Source organism: Balaenoptera ricei, chromosome 5, assembly GCF_028023285.1.
Source record: "Balaenoptera ricei isolate mBalRic1 chromosome 5, mBalRic1.hap2, whole genome shotgun sequence".
Taxonomy (NCBI): domain Eukaryota; kingdom Metazoa; phylum Chordata; class Mammalia; order Artiodactyla; family Balaenopteridae; genus Balaenoptera; species Balaenoptera ricei.
The window spans coordinates 24182913-24200247 of record NC_082643.1 but is presented as its reverse complement, the minus strand read 5'-3'; the positions used below and the strand labels follow the sequence as shown (position 1 = coordinate 24200247).

General features: G+C 51.1%; 1 protein-coding gene across 1 annotated transcript in view; it reads left to right on the top strand.

Moving 5' to 3' along the window:
• PPP2R2C (protein phosphatase 2 regulatory subunit Bgamma) overlaps positions 1-17335 on the top strand; it is a 137949-nt gene that overhangs the window by 66356 nt on the left and 54258 nt on the right. The window lies entirely within an intron of this gene.

Genomic DNA, 17335 nt, shown 5'->3' with positions numbered 1-17335 from the left:
CACTGGTATTCAAGCTTCTCTGCTGTGTTGCGTGGTCACCCCACCCCCTAATGCCACATCAAAATGGTCCTGACTTTGCCTTTTCTCACTGTTCCAAGCCTCGGCATCTGAGCGTGTCCTGGAAAGGGCTTTGTCCGTGGAGGAAGGCAGCCTTGGATTTCTCCCAGGGTCAGCTCAGGCTGCCCACGCTGGCTTCTGGCTTCCGGTCGGCCACTGATGAGCTGTGCGCACTTGGAAAGGCGGGGCAATTATTAATTCATTCAACATGAAATTAATGAGATTCTACCACGTGCCTGGCACAGTCCACTTCTCATGCCCAGGCCAGGGTGGGTCAGACCTCCTGGGACAAATCTAGATGAATTAGCAGCTTGATAAATATGAATGATCTCAGTTGATGAAAAATGCACCAAATGATTGTTTCCCTTGATGTAATTACTCGGGTGGTCGCCTTGCCCATGGAGCCTTTAGGGTGTTAAGTCAGCAGTTTGCTGGAGGCTTCAGAAGAGAGTAGGTGGCCGCTGCTGCTGTTTTTTCCCCTTTACTGCAAACAAAGACTTTTAAAAAATGTTATTATGAGGCTTCCCTGGTGGCTCAGTGGTTAAGAATCCGCCTGCCAATGCAGGGGACACGGGTTTGAGCCCTGGTCCGGGAAGATCCCACATGCCGTGGAGCAACTAAGCCCATGCGCCACAACTACTGAGCCTGCACTCTAGAGCCCGCGAGCCACAACTACTGAAGCCTGCACATCTAGAGCCCACGCTCTGCAACAAGAGAAGCCACCGCAATGAGAAGCCCGCACACCGCAATGAGGAGTAGCCTTCACTCGCCACAACTAGAGAAAGCCTGCACGCAGCAACGAAGACCCAAGACAACCAAAAATAAATAAATAAATAAATTAATTATTTTAAAACATGTTCTAATGTGCGATAAACTGCATCTACTTGAAGTGTAGAATCCCATAGTTTTGACAGTTGTATATGCTTGTGAGACCACCACCAGAATTAAGAATCAGAGCATTTTCCATCAGCCCCCAAAATTTCCTTGTTGCATTGTGTGGTCCATCCCTGACTACATTCTGTGACCCACTGTGACCACTGATTGGTCTTCTGACAGTATATATTAGTTTGCACTTTCTAGAATTTCGTGTAAATAGAATAATACAGGGTGCACTCTGCCTGGCTTCTTTTACTCCACATAATCATTTTGACGTTCATCCCATTGTTGTATGTATCAATAGTTTGTTCTTTTTTATTCCTGAGTAGTCTTTCATGGTTTGGATCTATCATAATTTGTCCATTCCCCTGTTGATGGATATTTGGATGGTTTCCAGTTTTGAGCAACTGTGGGTGAAGCTGCTGGGAACAGGTGTGTACAAGTCTTTGGGTGTTCGTGGGCTTTCGTTAACTCCTAATGGGGAGAAATGGCTGGGACATATGATAGGCATATGCTTAACTCTGTAAAAAGCTGCCAAGCTGTTTCCCAAAGGGATGATATGGTTGTGCGTTCCCACCAGCCGTGAAGGAGATTTCTGGTTGTGCCACATCTTCACCAACTTGATATTATCAGTCTTTTAAATCTGAGCCATTCTGATGGGTGTATATACTGGTATCTCACTGAGATTTTGATTTGCATTTCCCTGGTGACTAATGCTCTTTTGAGCATCTTTTCATGTGTTTCTTGGTCATTCATATATTTTGCTTTGAGAGGTGTCTGTCCAAATCTTTTGCCTGTTTTTAATTAGGTGGTTTGTGTTCTTATTGTTGAGTTGTATGAGGTCTGTGTACATTCTGGATACAAGTGATTTGTCAGATATATGGATTGCAAATATTTTCTCTCATTCCGTGCCTTGCCTTTTTGTTTTCGTAACAGTTTCTTTCAATGAGCAAAAGTTTTGAATTTTGATAAAGTCCAATTTACCCATTTTTTCTTTTGTTGTTGATGCTTTTTCTGTCCTAAGAAATCAAACTTGCAAAGATTTTCTTTGATATTTTCTTCTATAAGTTATTCAGCTTTAGCTTTTATACTTAGGTCTCATTTCAACAATTATATTTTGAGCCTTTTCCACATAATTTTATATATGGTGTAAGGTAAGGGCAGATGTTAATTTTCTTTCCCATTTTATCTATTTATTGAAAAGACCATCCTTTCCTCATTGCTTGGGTGCTTTTAACAAAAACCAATTGACCATGGATTGGAGGGTCTGTTTCTGGATTCTCTGTTCAATTGATCTATGTGTCTATCCTTTTCCTATACCACACTGGCTTGATTCCTATAGCTTTATAGTAAATCTTGGCATCAGGTTGGCTAAGTCCTCCAACTTTGTTCCTTTTTTGTAAAATTGTTTTGCGATTCTATGTCCTGTTCTAATACGAACACATATTCACTCATTTAATCCTTACAACCCTCTGAAGCAGTATTATTTAATGAGTATCGAACCCGTTTTACAGGAGAGGGAAACCGGGGTTCAGAGGGGATGAGTAGCTTTCCTAGGTAGCTGAGAGGTGGAAGTGAGGTTTGAACCTGCAGTGTCTGGCTGCAGCATCCTGGTCTTAATCACTAGGCGGTCCCGCCCTCTATTTTGGGTTCTGCCCATTCCCTGTGCAGACCTCCACCCCAGCACCTGGGCGGCTGGGAATAGTTTTCCTTGTGCATCTCCCTGTAAGCCGCGGACTTCGTGAAGACAGAGACTGTCTGGATATCCGTCACTGTGACCCAGCCCTGCGGGACCTGATGCAGAGCCGACAGTTGGTGAATGTTGGGTGGATGAATGGACGAGTGGGTGGACGCCAGTCAGCTCTGGCTGGAGGGCCAGGTCCCCGCCAGCCCCAAACCTCAGCTGGGAGCTACTGTCCCGATGAAGAAGTAGAGGCAGAATCCTATGGCCTGGGCTGGCAGCAGGGGTGGGGAGGCTGCAGCTTTCCTAGGGACACAAGGATCACCAGGTGTAGGGCTGAACCCCGCCTCCAGGTCGCCCCGCACCTGCTGTTGAGACAGAGATGCTTAATATGCTTCTAGGAGGGGAGAGGGGAGGGTGAAGGAGGAGGGGAGGACCTAGGGCCTGCAGACGCCTCCTCCTGGCCGGTGGCTCGTGCAGAGTAGACTGGGGTGGGCAGGGGCTCCGCGAAGCTGCAGGAACAGGTCTCCCTCCAAGAGGGGCAGATTGAGGGGAGGGGCGGCTGGAATTGGATGCTGCTGGGCCCCCCGTGCTCCATGCCCGCCTCCTCTGGCTCCCATATATCCTCCCCCTCCTCCTCCTCCCGCGCAAGCCAGCGAGCTCGGTGGAGGGGGAGGAGACCCACGTGGCACCCGGCTGTCACCGAGGCCCGGTTCCCTCACTCTGCGCCCACAGCCTCAGACTCACACAGCACTGAGAACATCACCCGGATTTTTTTTCCCAGGCAGGAAACTTCTGTTTTCTGAAGCTGGGCCCCGGCATATCCCATGGGGGTGATGGTTGTTCGCAGCTAGGGAGGAGCAGTGGGTGGTGTACGGGGGCATCTGGTCCTGGCATCCGTGATGGCAGGCCAGGTGGGGGCTTGCAAGGGATGGGGAGGGTCCTGCTGACGGAGACCTGGGGTTTCCAGGGGCACGCTGCCCTTGGGGTGCCAGCAGTGGGGCTGCAGGAAGAGTCTCGCTCAGACGCCGAAGGCTGGGACCTGGCCCTGAATCAAGGTGTTTCTGCCAGTGTGGATTTGGGACCTCACTTCACCCAGGGTGTGTCAGGGCCATCTCAGCTCAGGAACTCTGTGAGCTGGTTGTTCAGTTTTTAGGAATTTCGTGAGCCAGCTGTTAAACCATGGGTGGCTTGAAGCCCACAGACTCAGCCACGAGTCCAAGTTTTCTCCCACACCCCACCCCGCAGAGCCAGTGGTCAGTGTTCACCAGCACGCCGGAGCCTTAGTTTCGCCATCTGGAAGTGGGGTCACAACCTGTAACTGCGGTCCCGGGTGTGAGGTGCTTGAGAGGGAGCGTGAAGCCACGTAGAAGGGCGGTTACCACGCTGGCCGACAGTAGGTCATCCACTCAGCAGTTGCTGAATAACATGCTGGGAGTTTGTGTCTCCAGGAAAAACCCAGGAAGGGAGCCCCAGAACCCACAGCAGACGGGGCAGAGGAGGCCTCCAGACCTGCCCGGCCCCGCAAGTCCTGCCTGCGGGTGCCTCAGTTTGCTCATCTTTATAATGGGTGCGGGCATCCCTGGGTGGGAAGGGGTGTTGGTGTGGTCGGGTGCAGGGCACCAGGCACGAGACGTGGCCTGGGAGGCGATGGCACCATCACATCCCGCGGAGGTGCACGTGGTGAAGGCCCCTGGGGCCGGCCTGACCCACTTCACCGTGTTAGGAGCACAGGCCCTGGGGTCCACCTGGTGCAGAGAAGCCACCTGTTCCCAGCAGGAGGACAAGTTCAACCCTCAGAGCCTCGGTTTCCCCACGGGGAAATGGCAGAATGCCACAAACTCCTCGGTCTGCCGCGGGCTAATGCACACGGTGGGTGAGGGTCCTCGCTGGTGCCCAGTGAATGTGACCCCCCCCAGGACCCAGCTCCCACCAGGCGGTCAATGTGTCACCAGGACGGGAACACCTCCAAAGCCACTCCTTGTCCACTGCCTGGTGATCCAAGTGGAGCGGCTGTGCTAACGGCCTCGAGGCTGGAGAAGGGAGCCGCAGGAAAGCTGGGACTCTTCCTGCCAGGGAGCTAGGAAGCGAGCCTGGTGGCCTAAGGAGCTCCCACCAGCAAACTGGGTCCCTTGGAGATGACAGCACCAAAACAAGTGGGCCTGCTGTGTGCTGAGTTCCATGCTGAGCCTCCACCCACAGCATCTCATTTCAGATGCACCCTCGTGCCCATTTTACAGGTGAGGAAACCAAGCCTCCAGAGGTTGAGCTAACAATGGTCTGCAGCCAGTGCAGAGCTGGAGCGCCCCTGCCCATGTGCCTGCCAAGCCCATCCCAGGCTGTTTCAGCCCCTCTCAGGGGGGTGCCTCAGCCACACCTTAACAGGACGGACTGTCACCCTCTACCGGACTGTCACCCTGTACCAGACTGTCACCCGGAGGCTGGGACACGGGGTCTTTCAAGAGGAAGGGGGAGGTGTGCCGCAACATGGATGGACCTAGAGATGATCATACTAAGAGAAGTAAATCAGACAGAGAAAGACAAGTATCATATGATATCACTTACATGTGGAAGCTAAAAAATGATACAAATGAACTTACTTACAAAACAAGAAAGAGACTCACAGACATAGAAAACAAACGTATGGTTACCAAAGGGGAAGTGGAGGGGGATAAATGAGGAGTATGGGATTAACAGATACACACTACTATATATAAAATAGGTAAACAACAAGGTCCTACTGTGTAGCACAGAGTGCTATACTCAATATAAAATATATATATAATTTTTTATATATGTATAACTGAATCACTTTGTTGTACACCTGAAACTAACACGACATTGTAAATCAACTCTATTTCAATTAAAACAAAAAATTTTTTTTAAAAATAGGAAGTGGGAGGAAGAGCAGGCTGGTCCTCTCCCCGAGGACACGGGACAGACTGGTGGTCGTGGGAGGGGCTGCGAGGTGCCCATTAGGCCACCTCTCAGTTCCCGCCGCCTAGCATCAGGGCTCAGTAAATACTTCTCGAATAAATAAATGGCCCCGCTGGGGTGCCTAAAGGGTGAGGGTCGTGTTGGGAGTGGAGAGACAGAGGGCTGGCGAGGGCCACGGGGAACCACATAGGGCTCTAGGGAGGGTTGGGGTACGATGAGTTTTCAGTTTCAGCAATGTCCCTCTGGTCGCCGGGTGGCCTAGGCCAGGATGAAGGCAGGAAACCCAAAGGGGAGGCGGCCGCAGTTGTCCAGGAGAGAAGTGACGATGGCCCAGGCCAGGGCAGAGGCAGGAGAGGCAGACAGAGGACCTGGCCGGCTCTGCCAAGCATGACCTCAGCACCCAGCTCAGCGCCTGAGCCCTGTCCGCCTACCTGGCTCAGACACGGGCCTGGCGAGGGGACAGATGGACGCACTGATGTGATGGAGCCTGAAGGGTGTTCTTGTCACGGTGGCATTTGGCCCCTCTTGCCCGCCTGCCAGCTGGGGCCTGAGGAACTGATACAGAAAGGACGGGGCCCTCAGGAGCCAGGCACTGGGAAGACGGGAGCCAGGCACTGGGAGGGCAGAAGCCAGCCCCGGCCAGCTGGCCCGGCCCAGACTCAAGCAATCAGTCTAGATCAGCATCAGGCCTCCATCCTCCTCCTCACGTTGGGTTCCCCGCCCTGGCACGGGACAGCAGATTACAGTTTGCAGAGCCCTCCAGTACGGGCGGCTCTTACCATCACCACTGCACAAACCGGAAAACTGAAGGATGAAATGACAGCCAGAACTGGGTGGGATTCAGAGCCAGGTTCCCCCCAACAGCAAATTCTCCATATCTTAAACCTCTCTCTTTCTCTCTCTCATTTATTAATTCTTCCCCGCCCCACTTTCTTTTAAAATCCAGACAGTTCTCTGATTTGGTTTGCATGTGTAATAATAATATACTACTAATTGCAGCTAGTGATTTTTGAGCAGCTTCTTGTTGCCTCATTAAATCCTCCCAATCAACCCTGAGATGATAGTATTATGCCCATTTTAGAGATCAGAAAACTGAGGCTCAGAGAATGTCTGTAACTCGCTGAGAATCAGGCAGCCCCACTAAAGCGAGTGCTCTCACTCCCAAACCTCTTAGCACTTTACCAGTGGCTCTCAAACCTCAGTGCATCACTGAAGAACCCATCAAAATGCAGATTCCAGGTGCCAGCAATTCTGATCCGTGGGTCTGAGCAGGGCCCTGGGAATCTTCATCTTTAGGAGAGAAGCCCAGGCAATTGTGCTGTGGGGCTTTCAGGAGCTTGTGCTGCAAGCAAGCAGGCTAGGAGCAGGTGGTCTTCTCTCTGTCCCTTTCACCTTGACCCTGTCCCGAGGCCAGCTGCTGGCCTCAGGCCACCTGGCTGCTTTGAGGGGCCTGGAGGGCCATGCTGCAGTCTGATCTGGGGAGTCATCCCTGCTGTGAGCACAATCCAACCTGGCCTAGCGTCAAACCCAGCAGGCTGACAGGGTCTTGCTGACCACAGGCCAATCCACAGCTGCCCTGCACCCCTGCCAAGCCCATCTGCCTCTGCGCCAGTCAGGCCAACAGCTACTTAGCAGGGGCGCGTCTGGGCTGGCGGGGAGGAGCTGGCAGCCACAGTCCATGGCCTCCCTCGCGCCCTGAGCCTCCTGGAGCACCCACTGTAGGGACAGCGCTGTCCCACCCTTACGCTGGCTCCTGCAGCAGCCCTCAGCCTGCAGAGCTGGGAGCAACCATGGGTCAGGGTTCTGGGGACACAGGGCCATTCATAGGCGCCCAACCCCCTTCAAGCCCTCTTCTGGGGCCTGCCTTCAAAACCATCATGATCACAATGGAATATTATTCAGCCATGAAAAGCACTGAAGTCCTGGTTCATGCTGCAACACAGGTAGACCTTGGAAACGTGATGCTGAGTGAAAGAAACCAGACACAAAAGGCCACACACTGTATGGTTCCATTTATGTGAAATGTCCTTAAAGACAGAAAGCAGATGAGTGTTTGCCAGAGGCTGGGGGGAGGAAGGGATGGGGAATGACTGCTGCTAAAAGGTATGGGGTTCCTGTGTGGGGTGCTGGGAATGTTCTGGAATAGATAGTGATGATGGGTGCATCACACAGTGAATATACTAAAAACCCCTTAAGTATACATTTTGAAATGGTGAATTTTATGTTACCTGAATTGCATCTCAATTTTTTAAATGGTAAAATAAAAGCAACGACAATAAAACCATCATGTTGCCAACGCCTTTCTTAATAGACCAGAGGAACCAGAGTGAGGCCCAGAGAGAGGAACTGCGTTAGGCAAGTGAGTGGCAGGGATGACACAGAGGCCCCTGCCATCCCCCACCTGCCTGGTGAGCATCTGCTTCTCTGGTGTTTACTTAACAAACCCTTTCCAACAGCTGCCCATGTGCCAGGCCCTGGACAGGGCACAGAAGGGAAGAGCCCATCTATGTTAGCGAGGGATACACATGAGGATAGGAGTGTCGTTAAACCCAAGTTGGATCACGACTTCCCAGCTCAAAACGCTCTGTGGTTCCTCTTTCACTTAAATAAAATCCTAAGTCCTTCTTTGCAAGGTCCAGGGACCTGGTGCAGCCCACCTCTCTGAGCTCATGTCTTGCCCCTGTCACCATCACACCCTGCCCTCCTTGCTGAACTGCAACAGACCGATCTCTCTCCTACCTCAGGGCCTTTGCATGTGCTGTCCCCCCCAGATATCTGTGTGGCTTCCTCTCTTTCTTCCTTCAGGTCTCTGCTCAAATGTCCCTCCTCCAGGAAGTCTCCCCTGACCTCCCTAGCTAAAACAGCACCTCCAACCCTCCCATCCCTTATCATACTTTAGCTTTTATCTTAGCTCTTATCTCTTCCCCAGAAAAGTCATATATATAGGAAAATTTGCTTATTGTCTGTTTTCTCCACTAGAGAGTGAGCTTCTTGTGGGGTGTGTACACTGCTGACTTCCCAGCATTTGCAACAGTGCTTGGGATACAGTAGGTCCTCAATTAAATTTTTTAAATTAAACTTCTTATTGTGATAAAATATACATAAGATAAAATTTACCACTTTATTTTTAGGTGTACAACTCAGTGGCATTAATTATAGTCACAATGCTGTGCAACCGTCACCACTATCCATTTCCAAAACTTTTTCATCATCTCACACAGAAACTCTGTGCTTTTCTTTTTTTTTGAGTCTTTTATCCAAAGTCCACATTAAAAACATCACACTCTAGCCAACATTTTCCCTTTAAACTATAACTTAAACCACAACTCCCCATTAATACTCTTTTGAATAATAAATCGACAGTGAGCAGATTCACTGAGTGCCTGCCACATGCTAGGTGATATGTGGGTAAACCTTCCAGCAGCCTTGGAAGGTGTGCATGACCATCTCTGTTTCACAGACGATCAAATCGATTCAGAGAGGTGAAGTGCCTTGTCCAAGGTCATGCGGCTAGTAAGAGTGAGATCTGAACACAGATCTTCCCCCTTACCAGGCAGTGCCAGAACCATGGAATAACTACACTTTAAGGACTTAACTTCAACCAGCCACAGACCCTCTGGCTGTTCCGTACCCAGGCTTCCCTCTGCTACCCCTCTCCCCAAAGGTCATTATCTGAGCCAAATATTCCCAAGCGTCCTCAGCTCTGGCTGACTGACTATATTTTATATATATATATACATATATACATATATATATTATGGGAACCATAATTCAAGGTTCCAACATTCCATTTCACCTGGAGCTCTTGGAGCAGGTACCGGGATAGCTGAGTTGTTTTTTTCAGCCTTTAAGATTAATCAGTACGAGGCCCAGTTTAAGTGTTTACATAACTTGTCATCCACCGGGTCTCCTGTTTGGGTGCACTTTCCTTTTAAAAAGCTAGCTTGATGGGGCGCTGTTGGATCCAGGACTCACCCGGGTGGCCCTGTGGGACATGGAGAGGAGGAGAGGAGGCACCGTGGGCAAGTCCCCAGCACACTGCTGGGCCCTCAGGTTCTTGGTCTGTGTTCCCATTGCCTCTCGTCCTCAGAAAAAGAGGAGGTGACCTGCCCCGAGTCACCAGTCAGAAAGAGGTGGAACAGGGACTAGATCTCGGGTGCAGGATGGATGTCCCATCCGTGAACTGGGACCATGGCTCCTGTGTGATGCCGGGGGGCGGCGTGGCCCCCTCCGGCCCCTCACAGGCAGAGCCGGGGTCTTGGGCCTCCGGGGTGCATGGGTGGGAGGTGGAGGGTACTACCTGCCCCACACAAACCCTCCCAAAACTCCCACCAGCCCCTCCACATCTCCCTCCATCCAGGTGACCCAGGCACTGTCCAGGGAGACTTGCTTTGGCCCGGCCACGGCACCCCAGCTGTCCCCACCCCACCTCTGACCCCGGCCCGGGAGCTGCCCTCACCCTCCACCGAGTTCAGGCTGCAGGAGGGAACTTCTCACCAGACCTGCTCGGGGATCGGGGACTCAGGCAGGTCCACGCCTTTCCCCTCACCCTCGGAGAGCTAAGTGGCCCCCATCCGGCGCTGAGTGTCTGGTCCCAGCTAGCGGTCCAGACTCCGAACCCTACGTGGCCTCTCTCCTTCTGCATCTCCACAGCAGGGCCTGTTTGTGCTGGAGGCCGACAGTGGGGAAGGGGTCCTGCAGCTTCTCGCTCACCACTGGCCGCGGGCCTGCTGGTGGCTCTGCCCGCTCTGGGGGGGCCTGGCCGGTGGATATAGCTGCCCGTTTCTCTCACGGGTCCTGCATTGGGTGGTCTGGAAATTTCCTGCCAAGCTACCTCTTGCAGAGCCCTTGACCTGGGCAGTCAGAGCTGTATGTCCAGTGGTCCTCCTCAGCCCCTGGGCACAGTGGCCTCCCTCTGCCGCTTTCTCTTTGCCCGTTGGGGAGCCAGCAGGCAGGACTAAGCTGACATAAGCCAGCCTGCTCTCTCCTGCCCCCGGGAAGCACGTGGATAAAAGCCATTGGTCTCTCCACGTCCCCGGCAGGGTCGGAGTCCAGACCCTAGACCCCTTTTGCTCTCCGAGTCTCAGGCTGGGGTCTCCTACCTTCAGGAAACATACTTCGGAGCTCTGCGAGGGTCTCACTAGGCTTGGGGAGGGAAGGTGGCACCCTCCCCCATTCCCCCCAAAAGGTGTAAGTGGAAACTCTCCCTCAGCATCTGCTTTCTCCCAGGAAATGTCTTCACCAATCCCCAGCCGTCTCTCTCTTTTTTTTTTAATTTATTTATTTTATTTATATTTATTTTTGGCTGCATTGAGTCTTTGTTGCTGCGCGTGGGCTTTCTCTAGTTGCGGCGAGCGGGGGCTACTCTTCATTGCGGTGCACGGGCTTCTCATTGCGGTGGCTTCTCTTGTTGCGGAGCACAGGCTCTAGGCGCATGGGCTTCAGGAATTGTGGCTCGCGGGCTCTGGAGCGCCGGCTCAGTAGTTGTGGCACACGGGCTTAGGTGCTCCGTGGCATGTGGGATCTTCCTGGACCAGGGCTCGAACCCATGTCCCCTGCATTGGCAGGCGGATTCTTAACCACTGCGCCACCAGGGAAGCCCCCCAGCCATCTCTGATTCCTTTAAATGTCTTGAGAAGCACCAGCCTGGGGCTCAAGTTCAAGGAGTAAATCCCAGCCCTGCACACACCAGCTGGGCAGCTTTTGGCAACTTATTAATCCTGTCTGTGCCTCAGTTTCTTCACCTGTACAATGGAAAGAGCACTCGGGTGGCTTCAGCAACACAAGCTGAGACCAGAAGAGTGATTAGGGTTGCCGGCGTGAGCCGTGAAGCGGCAGTGCTGCCGTCAGAGCACAGCGTATACAAGGCACCTTGGTTGGGTGGGGATGGGGTGGGGTGTGGGTGTGAGTCCTACTGAAAAACTGGGCTACAGTCAAGAGCTTTTTCTGATCAGGAAAGTCTTTCCTTTGAAATGACTTCCCCGCCTCCAAAAAAGGGTGATCTACAAAGCAGAGCTGGGTGGGATGGCCACACTCTACCCAGCAGCCCTCCTGTCTCAGTCAGCCACTGCTGCGTAACAGACCCCAGGGCTCAGCGGCTTCAAACAACAAGCATGCGCTTCTGCCCCTTAGTCTCTAAGTCGACGGGGCGTCTCCTCGTGTACTGGCAGTGCTCGTTCTCGTGTGTACGGTAGTTATGGGTCAGGAGGTATCTCTGCTGGGCTCGCTGCCGTGTTCGGGGGTGCACTGGCTGTGGGCTGGCCTAGCATGGCCTCAGCTGCACTGGCTCGCCCACATGGCCTCTCGTCGTCCTCCGGCAGGCTGGCTTGGGGTTGTTTCTGTGGCAGAGCAGGGGTCCCAGAGAGAGCGGAAACTGAAGGCCTCTTGAGGCCCAGGCTTGGACCGGCACCCCCTAACTTCCTCTACATTCTGTTGGCCAAAGCAAGTCACAGGCCAGTGCAGAGTCAAGGATGGGCAAACAGTCTCTGTCTCTGGATGGGAAGAGCCCCGGAATCACATTGTATAAGATGCGGATACAGGAAGCCACTGACGGGGCATCAACGTAAGTCTGCCACCTTTCCTTGTTCTGCAAGACCCCACTCCTGTTTTACTGTTTCCAGGAGGCCCTCTTGGATCTCACCTCTCCCCATCCTGAAGTGGTCGCTTCCCCTGGCCACCTCGTCACCTCCTGTGCATCTCCCTGGACCCAGAACAGCACTTGAGAACAGGCTCCTTCTCCCCAGGGTCCAGCTTGGCCCCTCCTCGCATGCAAACCCAGAGAAGATGCTGGGTAAGCTTGCTCACAGAGTCCCGTCCCAGGCCGACGCTGGGCATACGGAGCCTCTTTCCTCTCTCCGAGCTCTTCCATTCAGCAGCAGACAGAACCTGCTTCCTCTCCCACCTCCCTCCTCATCAGCCCTGATGCCTCTGACAATACTAATTAAATGCAGCAATTCCATCAGAAGGATCAAGCTGGGCTTTCTGAGGGCCCTCACTCCGCCGTGAGCTGTGATGCTGATGGATCATTAATGGTGGCGACAGCACTTTCAGTGATGAATGGTGAGATGAGCGTCTCTCCCTGATGAGAGCAGCTTAATCTCCTCCTCGAATCTGCGGGCCCCTGCCACAATTTCCAGGGAGATTTCCGGCCCACGGAATCATCTGAATTTCACGTAAACCCTAGGAGAACTGTGACCAGGCGGGGATGACAGTTCCTATTTTATGGGTGAGACAGTCAGGGCTCAGAGGGAGTGGGATTTGGATGAGGTCACACAGCTAATATGTACCGAGGCTGGGACTGGAATACCTTCCTCTTGATGAGAAAGACACAAGGGGCATCTGTGAGATCCAAGGGCTGATCGTCCCCACACGACACCAGGAGGAGCCGCAGCCCAGGGTGCAGCCTGGGTCTCCAGGGCGTTGCCCACACAGCCTCTCGTTTCTGCTCTGTTCTCTCTGTATGTTGGCTGGGGAAGCTGTGACAAACTTCTCAGTGGCTTAAGACAACAGAGGTTTCTTCCCTCGAAGTTCTGGAGGCTGCAGGTCTGAAGTCAAGGTACCCAGCAGGGTCGTGCTTGCTCTGAAGGCTCCAGGGAAGGATCTGTCACGGGCCTCTTCCAGCTTCCGGTGGTGGTCAGCAATCCTTGACATTCCTCGGCTTGTAGATGCATCACTGCAACCTCTGCCTGCATCGTCACGTGGCCTTCCCCCCATGTGTCCGTGTGCCCCTGTGTCTTTACGTGGCCTTCTTCTCAGGACACCAGTCGTTGATTTAGGGCCCGCATAATCCAGTATGACCACATCTTAACTTGATCATCTGCAAAGACCCTATTTCCAAATAAGGTCACAGTGACAGGTACCAGGGGTTAGGAAATCCACATATGTTTGGGGGGACCCAATTCAACCCACGGCATGGTCTTTGCCCATCTCTGGCTCTGGCTCTCACTGTGCACCTGTCACTGGGCTGGTCACTTGGGACACCACTCCTGACTTCTTCCTGAGCCCATGCTGGACCACAGTGTGGCTTTCTGGCTCCCAAACCAGTTGGCTCTGGGCTTGCACTGATAGGGCTGTGCCATACCCAGTCCCAGGGGTTTGACTGCTGCCTCTTTGTCCAGTGGTCCAAGCTGCCTCTTCCAACTCTGCCTTGCCATTTGGGGGACTCCCAGAGCTGCAGCAGAAAGAAAAGGGGACCTCACAAATAGAAGGGCACCTTGGGTTTTCATGGGGTTGTCGTCACCCACAACAGGGGGACTTGGATCACCCTCCAGTCGTACGTGGGCTTGGCGGACCTCTCCCAGTGGCTGAGTTGTGACCCTGAGCCTGAGGCATCAGCTGTTTGGCAACTCGGCCCTGTGGTGCAGGGACCGGGACCTGCCAGGGGGAATACACTGCAAAAGCCCTGCCCTGAATGGGACTTCGGGCCAGTGCCTCACCTCTTGACCAAGTTCCTTATCTGTAAAGAGAGAGTGATGATAGGGCAGTGGGCTTGTCCTGAGATTCAATCACTGGTCCGTGCAGAGCTTTCACCAAAATGTCTTTATTTGCCCTTTATCCTTGTAGTATATTTCCACTGGATACAGAAGTCTGGGTTTACAGGTTTTTAAATTTTCCTTCATCACTTTAAAAGCCTTCGGGACTCTGTTATTTCTGATGAAAAATCAGCAGTTATCTGAGTCTTGGTGCCTCAGAAGATAATATGTGGTTTTTGTTCTACCTGCTTACAAAATTTCATTTTTGTTTTGGTTTTCAGCAGTTTGACGGTTAGGTGTGATTTCTTGGTGTTTTTCCTACTTGGAGTTAGCTGAGCTTCCTAAATTTGTAAATTAAAGCCTTTTACCGTATTGGGGCATTTTTCAGTCATTATTTCACGTCTTTCTTCTACTCTATTCTCTCCTTTCCTTCTGGAACTCCAAGTACACATAGACATTTGATGTTTTCCAGCAGATCCCCAAGGATCTGTGCTTTATATTTTTAAATTTATTTTCTCTCTGTTCTTCAGGTTGCATAATTTCTATCGATATATCTTCACGTTTACTAACTCTTTCTTCTGTCATCTCAAATTTCCTGTCAAGCAATTCAGTGATTTTCATATGTGGTATTTTTCAGTTATAGATTGTCCATTTAGCTATTTCTAAAATAGTTTCTATTTCTCTGTTGAAATTTCCTTTTTTTCATGCAGTGAGAGCAAATTTTCCTTTATATCCTTGGACATAGTTATAATAGCTACTTTAAAAATCTTCATTTGCTAATCCCAGTATCCAGGGAACTTCAGGGTCTCTTTCCTTGATTGTCTTTTTATTCAGTATGAATGATATTTTCCTATTTCTTTGTATATCTTCGTATAATTTTGGAGAATATCCTGGGTGCTGAGAATGACAATACCGTAGAGACTCTAGATGTTTAGTATGTCCCTCCAAAGAGTGTTTTGGTTTTGTTTTGCATTTGTAAGCAGTTAACTTGGTTGAACTCAACTTCGAACTCTGTCCCAGCGCAAATCCTGGTTCATGTCTTTTAGCCTGAGCAGCTCTGCCTGGAGTCTATCGTGTGTACGTGTGCAGTTTGCAGCCAGCTAAAGGTTGGGGCAGAGTTTATGTGTTGCATTTGGGGACTGCTCTTTAGACCCCATTTCGAGGATTAAATACCTCATTTTCCAGCTACTAGGATTTCCCCAGATTCGGTCTTCTGGTTTATAGAGCCTAAAAGTATGACTTTCTATCTGAGTTTCAGTAGCCACGTGGCACAGACTGGGACCTGTCCTCAGGCTAAATAAAAGCCATGAAAATAAGAAGCTCACCCAGTGCTGCCTCTTCTTCCAATTGCTGTCTCCCCTGCAGGGCCTGACATCTAATGAGGGACACATAGTGGGCATGAGACCACAGTTGTAGGAGAGACTACTGTACCAGGGGGCAGGAGGGCTCTCCAGGAAGCCTTCCTGGGGGAGGTGGTATTGAGGCTGGAGATGTGTCAAACATTCCAAAATGAGAGCATGGACTTTCCAATTGCATGATTTTACTGATGACAACTTCCAGCTCTCAGGGGAGGTAACTTTTCCTAAGGCAAGCTGTAGAAGACACTTACGGTAACAATGAATGGATGTTAAATATCCACCAGCCCCTTCCTGGGATGGAGGAAGCAGTGCCCCGGCCTGAGGTTTGTAGTTGCTCTGTAAATGTTTGCAGAAGGGGACTGGAGGGGCTGATGGTCAGGACTCCCAAACCTGTACAGTGAGGTTGAATCTCAGATTTATCTGGCACATTTCTGAGCTGGCAGCTGCCACTTCTGTGGAGGCCAGAAGCAAAGGTGAGAAAAAGCTTCGACTTTCTGTCTGGTAAATTTTGGTCATTCATCATTCCTTGGTGTTACGGTCCTTCAACCCTCCCAAACCCTCTCACCTCCAACATCTCTCTTGAGTTTCTAATCACGGGAAGACTCTACTATAGGCATGCTACAGATGACAACACTGAGAGAAGTGATATAGCCCACCCAAGGTCACATAGCCCAGGCGTTGAAGCCAGGACTCCAACCCAGGACTTCAGATTGGTCCATGAACAGCTCAGGCGGTTGTCACTGTGCATGGGCCTCCATCCATCTCCTCAGTTGCCAATGGAAATGATAAGTCATGTCTCCCTCAGGGGCTGGCATGAGGTTCAGAGGAGGCAGCGGATATAAAACTGACATATAAATTGTAAATTGCCTGCAGATGTTATTGTCTGTTACTGTGGTAGCTGCCCAGCATTTATGGACCACATTTGCTCTGGATACCAGTGATTACATTGGCGTTTTAATTTAATAGCATTGTTATTTTTCCATCATAAAAATAATATATACTATGCATATGTCCAAACTCATTAAATTGCATACATTAAAAATGTGCACTTTTGTGTATATCAATTACACCTCAATAAAGCTATTAAGAAATATGCATTCATTACAGAAGATCTAGAAAACATGGAAACATAGAAAGAGAAGGAAAAAAATATTTTCTTTCAACCGCCCTAAAGCAATCTCTGTTTAACGTGGTAGAAAAGTCTCTTCCAGCTTGTTTTCCCCCTGCCCAGTTTGTTTGCTGTTTAACATGGCTGTGATCACTGGTCTATATAATTAAAAACATTTTACATACAGTTTTATATCCTGCTCTTCCCCCCTAAGGGCGTGCTGACATGAAACAGCAAGAACCAGAGCCACGTGCAGGAACCCGGCCCTGCCGGGCTGTGGCTCCGGCCGTGGCCCTCCGGTGTCCCTGGGCCAGGCAGGCTGCCCACACAGGGACAAGTGTCAGGCAGCCGGGCCAGTTCCAAACTCAGCGAGCATCTCCGTGATCCCAAAGAGCGGCTCTCCTTGTTTTTTATTCCCTTTATTTTTAAGTTTAATGAAACATGCTCTTGTCCTGATCAGTGAGTACGTCCAGCCCATTATCCTGCCTCTGAAGCACCTTCCCTCTGTCCTCTTTCCTTTCGCCGTCAGAGCTGGCATTTACCTGTGGCTCAGAGGCCAGTGCGGGTCAGGAGCTGCCTCTGAAGGCACGTGATTGGAAAAGGAAAAGGCATGTATGGAATAGGAATTAGGACTGGGAAAACCACTCGAGGCTGAGAGAGCAGTTCTTGAGACAAAAGGTAGCTGGTATTTTGAGAATCAGCAAGGAGCCTGAGTCAGAGTGGGAGAGCAAGGCTGAGAGTAGTAGGAATTGGGGTAGGGGTGCGTTACCATTCATGGAGTTAAAACACGGCGCATTCAACGCTAACATTTTTTGTCACGCATCTGCCAGCCCCGCTGATCTAGGCT